An 8,544-nucleotide genomic window follows, 5' to 3' on the forward strand; every position below is an offset into this window, starting at 1 on the left:
GAAGGCGCGGATGGCCTTTAGCGCGAAGCCTCGTTGCAGGCTGGCCAGATCCTTGCGTGCGCTCTTCTGCCTTGCCACTTGACCCCATATTCCCGCAGCGTAGGTGACGATCGGCTCGATGACATGCAGGTATATGGTGCGTGTGTTTTCGGGGTGTGTACCCCAGGTTGGCCTCGCGTAGATGCACAGTTTGTTGTAAATGCGCGAGGCCTTACCTAGCACGTATTTTAGGTGTCTTTTGAATAAGAGCTTTTCATCAATGATGATGCCGAGCAATTTAATTTCAGGCACGAATGCCAAGTCTGCGCCGTCCATGTGGAGCTGCACAGACTTGGCCTTCGGCGTGAAAGCAATAATTTGTGTTTTAGCTGGTCCAAAACTAAGTTTAACGTTTGCTCCCCAGTTTCTAATTTTTGTCAGGACGGTGTTTGACACCACCTGGAGTTCTTCAGTGTTGTCAGCGGTGACTACGAGGAGAACATCATCCGCAAAGGCCTGCATGTGGCATCCCGTTGGCAGCTGCATGTCTAGGAGTTCATCCAAGATCATGTTCCACAGAACGGGGCCACACGCAGACCCCTGTATGCACCCCTTTGTGAGTGTTTTACGCGCGCGCACTCCGGCGTGATCCAAAGTGACTACTCGATCCCTGACGTAATCCTTGATGAGCCCGTAGATGTTATTGGGCACACCAAGATTGGCGAGACGTTGGAAGAGTGCGGGCCACCAAGCATTGTCAAACGCCGCCTTGATATCCAAAGAGACCGCGATTACAAGTTTTTTACTCTCTTTTGCGAGGCGGATGAAGTCCAGAGCGGTGTGAACGGCTAGCGTCGTGTTTCTTTGTTGCCGAAAGCCAAACTGGTTGTTGTTGAGTTTATTCTCCGACTCTGCTTTATGGACGACCCTTTTGATAAATAATTTCTCCAGTAACTTCCCGAAGACCGGAAGCAGTCCTATGGGGCGGTAGGATTTAAGATCCATGTGGTCGTCTTTGCCCGGTTTGGGAATGATCTTTACGTAGGCCTCCTTCCACGCTCCAGGAAAGTACTGGAGTGAGAGACATCTATTTAAAATATCTGTCATGAGCCGGGGGTATATCTTTGTGAACTTATGGCAAATATCTGATGTTAGATTGTCCAATCCGGGAGCTTTTTTCGGACTTATGGAGCTAAGTTGCTCAAGCACCTCTTCCTCCGTGAAGGGGAGATCATCCGGGGTGTTCATGGAATAATTGTTGAAGTGGGTGCGCAACTGTCTCTGCTCCAGCGTTTGATCCGGAGAGTCATCGGGGTAGAAGTGCTTGAGCAAGGCGCTTGCAGTCTCTTCTGCATCAGCAGTGTATCTGTCTCCTATTTTTAAGGTGGTGGGAGGTCTTCTCGGTGCCGTTTCCTTAAGGAGGCGATTGGTGAGGGACCAGACGTTCTCTGGTTTGTAGCTCGCAAAACTTACGGAAGTTTTCGGTGGATGCGCGTTTCATTTCTTCGCTATACTGCTTCTTTTTGATGACTTGTTCCTCAAGCAGGGCATCAAGGGGCTGGCCAGATAGTTTTGCCGAGTGAATTTGCCGGTGAAGGCTTATGACTTCCTCCTTGAGCCGCTGCAGCGTATCGCTCCACCAAGGAGGCTTCTGCTTGGCTTTTCCACTTCTGATGGGCATCGTTTCCTTGCAGCAATCTCGTATCAACGATGTTATACGACTGATGAGAGCCTCAAGTTGTTCCTTGTCTAGAGTGCTGACGTCGCTGTCGAGTATGTCGGAAAGTGCCACCTCTTGCAGCACGGCATCCCTGAATGCTGCCCAGTCCGCTTTTTCGGTGTTAAACATGAAAGTTGAGACGTTGCCTGTACCAGATGATGTTGGTTTCTCTGTGTTTATGTGAAACTCTATGGCATTATGCTGTGACGTGGTGCAGCATTCAAGGTTGACCCTCCACTCTCCGACCATATCGAAGGCTTGGCCGGACGCTAATGTCACGTCTATGATAGACGATCGATCGCGCCCGTGCGTCACCGTCTCGAATGTCGGGGTGTCGCCAGTGTTGCAGATGTACATGTCATTAGTGTGTGCTAATTCCATTAAGTCGTTGCCTCTCGGATTTGATCTAGTGCTTCCCCATGCTGGGTGCCAGCCGTTGAAGTCACCTCCAAGTATGCACTTGTAGCGCGATGTAGTTTTGAGGAAGTAGTCGATGGCCGCTAGCGTGGACGATGTATCGTCGTTAGGTTCCACATAAGCGGATCCTAGGTACAATTTCTGATGACCAGTCTTGAGTTGGATGACGCATAGATTGGCAGTCGATAGACTGGACTCTCCCAAAACCACAGCGCGCCCCTGCTTCACAAGAATGCACGCCTTGACGTTAGACCCTCTCGAGTACTGGAAGATGTCTATTCCGGAAATCGGCTTCACCTCTTTGCCAGAGCCTATATAAGGCTCGGACAGCAAGGCGATGTCATATTGGCCATTATAAAAATACGTAAAAAATTCGTGAAGACTATTTTTAGATCGATCAATGTTACACTGTAATATTTTAATGCGTTTATTGTCCATAATCAGTACGGTTAATAATTTTGTTCTTGACTGATTTCACTCGAGGGCAGTTGTTGGAGGTGGCCAAGTGTCCGACGTCATGGGTAGTCTTGAATTTGATATTGTGCTGCGAGCAGTTGTAGCACTTGGGTGCGCCTTTCTTCTCGCGCAGAGGGCAGCTGCTGGTAACGTGCCCCTCTTCCGAGCAGTAAGAGCAGGGTGCCTGTGTCGCGGTACATTTTGCTTTAATGTGACCGAACTGCAGGCATTTCCTGCATTGGAGGAATGTGGAGAAGTCTTCTGCGTGTACCCGTTGGTAGTCCACGCAGACGCGCCCCATGTCTATTATTTTGCGCCATATGGTGGGCTTGGCGATGAGGACGGCGTTGTACAACTTGGGGTTGCGGTTATTTCGCTTGAATGCGAGCCGCAGGTCATCGCTGTCAACAGCGAGGGCTGTCAGCTCTTCATTTTGGCCGCGGATGACGTCGACCAGCTCTTCCGATGGCGTGTCCAATGATATTCCCTTGAGAATGATCATTGGCCTCAATAGCTTGGCCGGTTCAGCAGTGATTTGTGAGGACTTTTCGAGTTTTTTGAGTGTTTCATCGCGCTGTTGCTCAGTCTCGAACTCCACTCGTAACTTATTATTAGACACGGCCTGTATTCTAGACGGTGCGTACGAAGTGGTGCGGAAACTGACTGCGTTTTTGAACGACTGCACTACGTCCTGACGTGTTTGGGACGTGCTGTCGCCCTGCGGCGCAACGATGAGAGCAGGTTTGTTAGGCGGAGGTGGTTTAGAGACTGGACGAGGAGCCGGGGCGCTAGCCGCCTGCGCGTAACTTCTGGGCAACGGTGCGGGAGTGAGTGGTGTCGCGATCGTGGCGAGGTGCTTGCTAAGCTCCTCGCGCACGCATGTAGCTATTTCCTGTCGCAGGTTTCCGTCTTGGGTCGCGCAGATTTCCTGCGGGGCGGAAAAGGTGGGTATTTTAGCGGCCACGCACCGAATCTCATTTGCCGCAGAACTTATGAGTCGCTTGTTGGCAGTCGTGACGCTTTTCCCTTCGGCAATAGCAGCCGCGATGCACTCCGCGAGTTTGTTTAACGTGCTGATGCACGACTCGGTGCTAGTGGCATCTGCTGCCGTTGCCGGAAGAGATAAGACTTCGCCGCTAGACGGCGCCATCGCGGTGTCCACAAGAGTTTTCACCGGTTCACGCGCCGTGGAACTCTGGGCGGGACCGAATACAAGGGATTTTATAGACGAGAAAATGTTTACACAATAAAACAGAAATTATTCAGAATAATATAAAGTAAGAAAGAAATAAACGCTATTTTGAAGGTTGAGGGGGTTCCTAGTCGAGTACCAGGACGCCGGTGAGAGCAAAATTTATCGCCCCGGAACCAGGACACTCCAGGGATTATATTTCCGTAATAAAAAATTTTTAAGAAATGGGACCGAAAGTGCTCCCCTTTTCCTATACACAGCTTAAATCTGCCTAAAGGGCGGGTGGGTGGGCAATTTTTTGACGTTTGGTAAGAGCTATCCGCACGTGAGTGGTGTCGTTAGAAGCGCCTCGGCGAGAGCTATCTAACGGTGTGCATATGAAAGGTAAGTGTAGTTGAATTTTTTAAAGTTATGGTCAAAAAACAGGTTTTTTAGTACTAAATTTAGAACAAATTATGCAGAATTACAATTTCTATGGCGAAACTGGTGGATTCTAGGCGCACAAAGCGGTCTAGACACCAGCCCCGACAGGTAAGCAAAGTTGGATCGCTAATAAGTGAAGCTAATTAGCGCTAAACAATGGTAAAACTATTTAATCAAAAATAACGTTTATATGTATAGGGTATGTAAGGATATAAAAGTGTATTTATTTCGCACCTAGACAGTATATAACGTGTCTAGGGGTTGGACAGAGCCAAGGTAAGATGATTAGAAGCGAAAACAACGCAGAAATACGAGGTTTTTTCCAAACGTGTCTTCAGATGTATGGCGGTTTTGTTCAGTACAGGTAAACTTCCGGTGAGTATGAAAATCGATGATAAGGCAATTTCTCACGTTTGGTAAGAGCTATCCGCACGTGAGTGGTGTCGTTAGAAGCGCCTCGGCGAGAGCTATCTAACGGTGTGCATATGAAAGGTAAGTGTAGTTGAATTTTTTAAAGTTATGGTCAAAAAACAGGTTTTTTAGTACTAAATTTAGAACAAATTATGCAGAATTACAATTTCTATGGCGAAACTGGTGGATTCTAGGCGCACAAAGCGGTCTAGACACCAGCCCCGACAGGCAAGTTGGATCGCTAATAAGTGAAGCTAATTAGCGCTAAACAATGGTAAAACTATTTAATCAAAAATAACGTTTATATAGGGTATGTAAGGATATAAAAGTGTATTTATTTCGCACCTAGACAGTATATAACGTGTCTAGGGGTTGGACAGAGCCAAGGTAAGATGATTAGAAGCGAAAACAACGCAGAAATACGAGGTTTTTTCCAAACGTGTCTTCAGATGTATGGCGGTTTTGTTCAGTACAGGTAAACTTCCGGTGAGTATGAAAATCGATGATAAGGCAATTTCTCACGTTTGGTAAGAGCTATCCGCACGTGAGTGGTGTCGTTAGAAGCGCCTCGGCGAGAGCTATCTAACGGTGTGCATATGAAAGGTAAGTGTAGTTGAATTTTTTAAAGTTATGGTCAAAAAACAGGTTTTTTAGTACTAAATTTAGAACAAATTATGCAGAATTACAATTTCTATGGCGAAACTGGTGGATTCTAGGCGCACAAAGCGGTCTAGACACCAGCCCCGACAGGTAAGCAAAGTTGGATCGCTAATAAGTGAAGCTAATTAGCGCTAAACAATGGTAAAACTATTTAATCAAAAATAACGTTTATATAGGGTATGTAAGGATATAAAAGTGTATTTATTTCGCACCTAGACAGTATATAACGTGTCTAGGGGTTGGACAGAGCCAAGGTAAGATGATTAGAAGCGAAAACAACGCAGAAATACGAGGTTTTTTCCAAACGTGTCTTCGGTTAGGTTAGGTTAGGTTAGGTTAGGTTAGGTTAGGTTAGGTTAGGTTAGGTTAGGTTAGGTTAGGTTAGGTTAGGTTAGGTTAGGTTAGGTTAGGTTAGGTTAGGTTAGGTTAGGTTAGGTTAGGTTAGGTTAGGTTAGGTTAGGTTAGGTTAGGTTAGGTTAGGCCAGGCCAGGTTAGGTTAGGTTAGGCCAGGCCAGGTTAGGTTAGGTTAGGTTAGGCCAGGTTAGGTTAGGTTAGGTTAGGTTAGGCCAGGGCCAGGCCAGGCCAGGCCAGGTTAGGCCAGGTTAGGCCAGGCCAGGCCAGGCCAGGCCAGGTTAGGTTAGGCCAGGCCAGGCCAGGCCAGGCCAGGCCAGGCCAGGCCAGGCCAGGCCAGGCCAGGCCAGGCCAGGCCAGGCCAGGGCCAGGCCAGGCCAGGCCAGGCCAGGCCAGGCCAGGCCAGGCCAGGCCAGGCCAGGCCAGGCCAGGCCAGGCCAGGCCAGGCCAGGCCAGGCCAGGCCAGGCCAGGCCAGGCCAGGCCAGGCCAGGCCAGGCCAGGCCAGGCCAGGCCAGGCCAGGCCAGGCCAGGCCAGGCCAGGCCAGGCCAGGCCAGGCCCAGGCCAGGCCAGGCCAGGCCAGGCCAGGCCAGGCCAGGCCAGGCCAGGCCAGGCCAGGCCAGGCCAGGCCAGGCCAGGCCAGGCCAGGCCAGGCCAGGCCAGGCCAGGCCAGGCCAGGCCAGGCCAGGCCAGGCCAGGCCAGGCCAGGCCAGGCCAGGCCAGGCCAGGCCAGGCCAGGCCAGGCCAGGCCAGGCCAGGCCAGGCCAGGCCAGGTTAGGCCAGGCCAGGCCAGGCCAGGTTAGGCCAGGTTAGGTTAGGCCAGGCCAGGCCAGGTTAGGTTAGGCCAGGTTAGGTTAGGCCAGGTTAGGTTAGGTTAGGTTAGGTTAGGTTAGGTTAGGCCAGGTTAGGTTAGGTTAGGTTAGGTTAGGTTAGGTTAGGTTAGGTTAGGTTAGGTTAGGTTAGGTTAGGTTAGGTTAGGTTAGGTTAGGTTAGGTTAGGTTAGGTTAGGTTAGGTTAGGTTAGGTTAGGTTAGGTTAGGTTAGGTTAGGTTAGGTTAGGTTAGGTTAGGTTAGGTTAGGTTAGGTTAGGTTAGGTTAGGTTAGGTTTTTTTTTTAATAATGCACCCGCCATCATGGGTACTGCTAAAGTTCCTCTGACGGAATCAGAGACTTTGTTTGTCTTTTTTGATTTTTTATTTGTTTGCTGTGGACAAAGACGCTCCGGTTTAATCCGAAGCGTTTCTGTCCACGACAATTTTGCAAATTTGTTCAGCAAACGTAAGAAAATCGCATCTTGATTTTTTATTTGCGATGAGCTCGTAGGCTCTACTGGCTGCCACATCTGTCTCGAGTCTTTGGGCGAGGTCAAAACGTTTTCTCTCGAATATAGGGCACTGAAATAGAATGTGCTGAACGGATTCCTCAACCGCAGGGTCGCAGACGCATGACGGGCTCTCCCGACACTTGAAGCGGTGCAGGTATTGGGAGAACCCCCCATGGCCTGTAAAGATGTTAGTTAAGATTCCCTGCGGTTGTATTTTTCGCACCAGACGATATGCCTCCCTCGCGTCCGGGAAGAACACTCTCGTGACGGAGGCCGTCTCGCCCGTTTTGTATCTCCGGTTCCATTCGTCAAGAGAGTCTCCACGAAGTTCACTCCTGACGAATGAGACCGGGCACCGGTCATAGTCAGGCTTCCTCCGGCTCGAGAGTGCTGCTTCTTTTGCTAGCTCGTCGGCGCGCTCGTTGCCATCGATGCCAGCATGGGCCTTGATCCAGAACAAGGTCACAGCTTTGCCACGGGTCAAGGCCACGCTGAGGTTTCGGCGCGCCTCGATTGCGAGGGAGTGCATGGACCCGGGGTTGGTCACAGTCTGCAAGGCCGCCCGTGAGTCACTATAAATGCCGCAGCTCTCCGCTCCGCTGTTCAGGGCTTCGCTAGTGGCCCTGCTTATGGCCAGAAGTTCAGCCTGGTAGACTGTGCAGTACGCTGGCAAGCTCAGTTTTCGGCTTCGCAGTTCGGTCTGGTTGTCCCATATGGACAACGCAGCACCGACTTTGCCCTGGAACTTGCTGCCGTCTGTGAAAATTCTGAGCGACTGCACGTTGTGTTGGTCCACCAGGCTTCGGTCATCAAGACACCTGAAGTTCAGGTCCATACGCAGGGCGGGGTGTGGTAGCTCTGCAAATCCAACCACCCGCTCGACCTCCCGGTCTCCTAGCACTAGCCGGGTTGACCCTTTGCGAGCCTCATATAGGCCGGCTGCTTCCTTGATGCGTAGGTCCAGAGGTAGTAACCCGGCGAGTAGTAGGGCCGAGTTTAGGGAGACGGTGCGGTAGGATTTGCAGATCTTCTGTGCGAAGCCCCGCTGGACGGTGTTTAGGAGCTTGCGGACACAAATTTTTTGAGCGGCGGGCGACCATGCGGCCGCAGCATAAAGAATGACGGGCTCCACTGCTGCCGTATAGATTGTGCGGGTGACGTCGGGGTGCAGTCCCCAGCTTATTTTTGCAGCTCGTTGGAGTTGCTTCGCGATATTTAGGGCCTTCCTACAGACGTTGGCGACGTGGGTGTTAAAGGTCAGCTTATCGTCTATAGTCAGGCCCAAGATCTTTATTTCGCGAGACATGCCAATGTCGACCCCGCCCATGCGCAGAAGTGGGGTGTCATGCTTAAGCTTGTTTGTCAGCAGCATTGCGCAGGTCTTGTGTGGCGCAAACTTGAGTTTGTTCCTGACACCCCACTCCTGAACAAACTCGAGGGCGGCATTGGCATGTCGCTGCACCTCCAGCGCAGTATCCCCGGCAAACAGCAGAACCACGTCATCGGCGAACGCCTGGCACACAACCCCGCGGTCATGTAAATTCTTTAGGAGGGGATCTAGGAGGACGTTCCAGAGTATCGGCCCGCTGATCGAGCCTTGGACGCAACCCTTT

Source organism: Helicoverpa armigera, chromosome 21, assembly GCF_030705265.1.
Source record: "Helicoverpa armigera isolate CAAS_96S chromosome 21, ASM3070526v1, whole genome shotgun sequence".
Classification (NCBI taxonomy): domain Eukaryota; kingdom Metazoa; phylum Arthropoda; class Insecta; order Lepidoptera; family Noctuidae; genus Helicoverpa; species Helicoverpa armigera.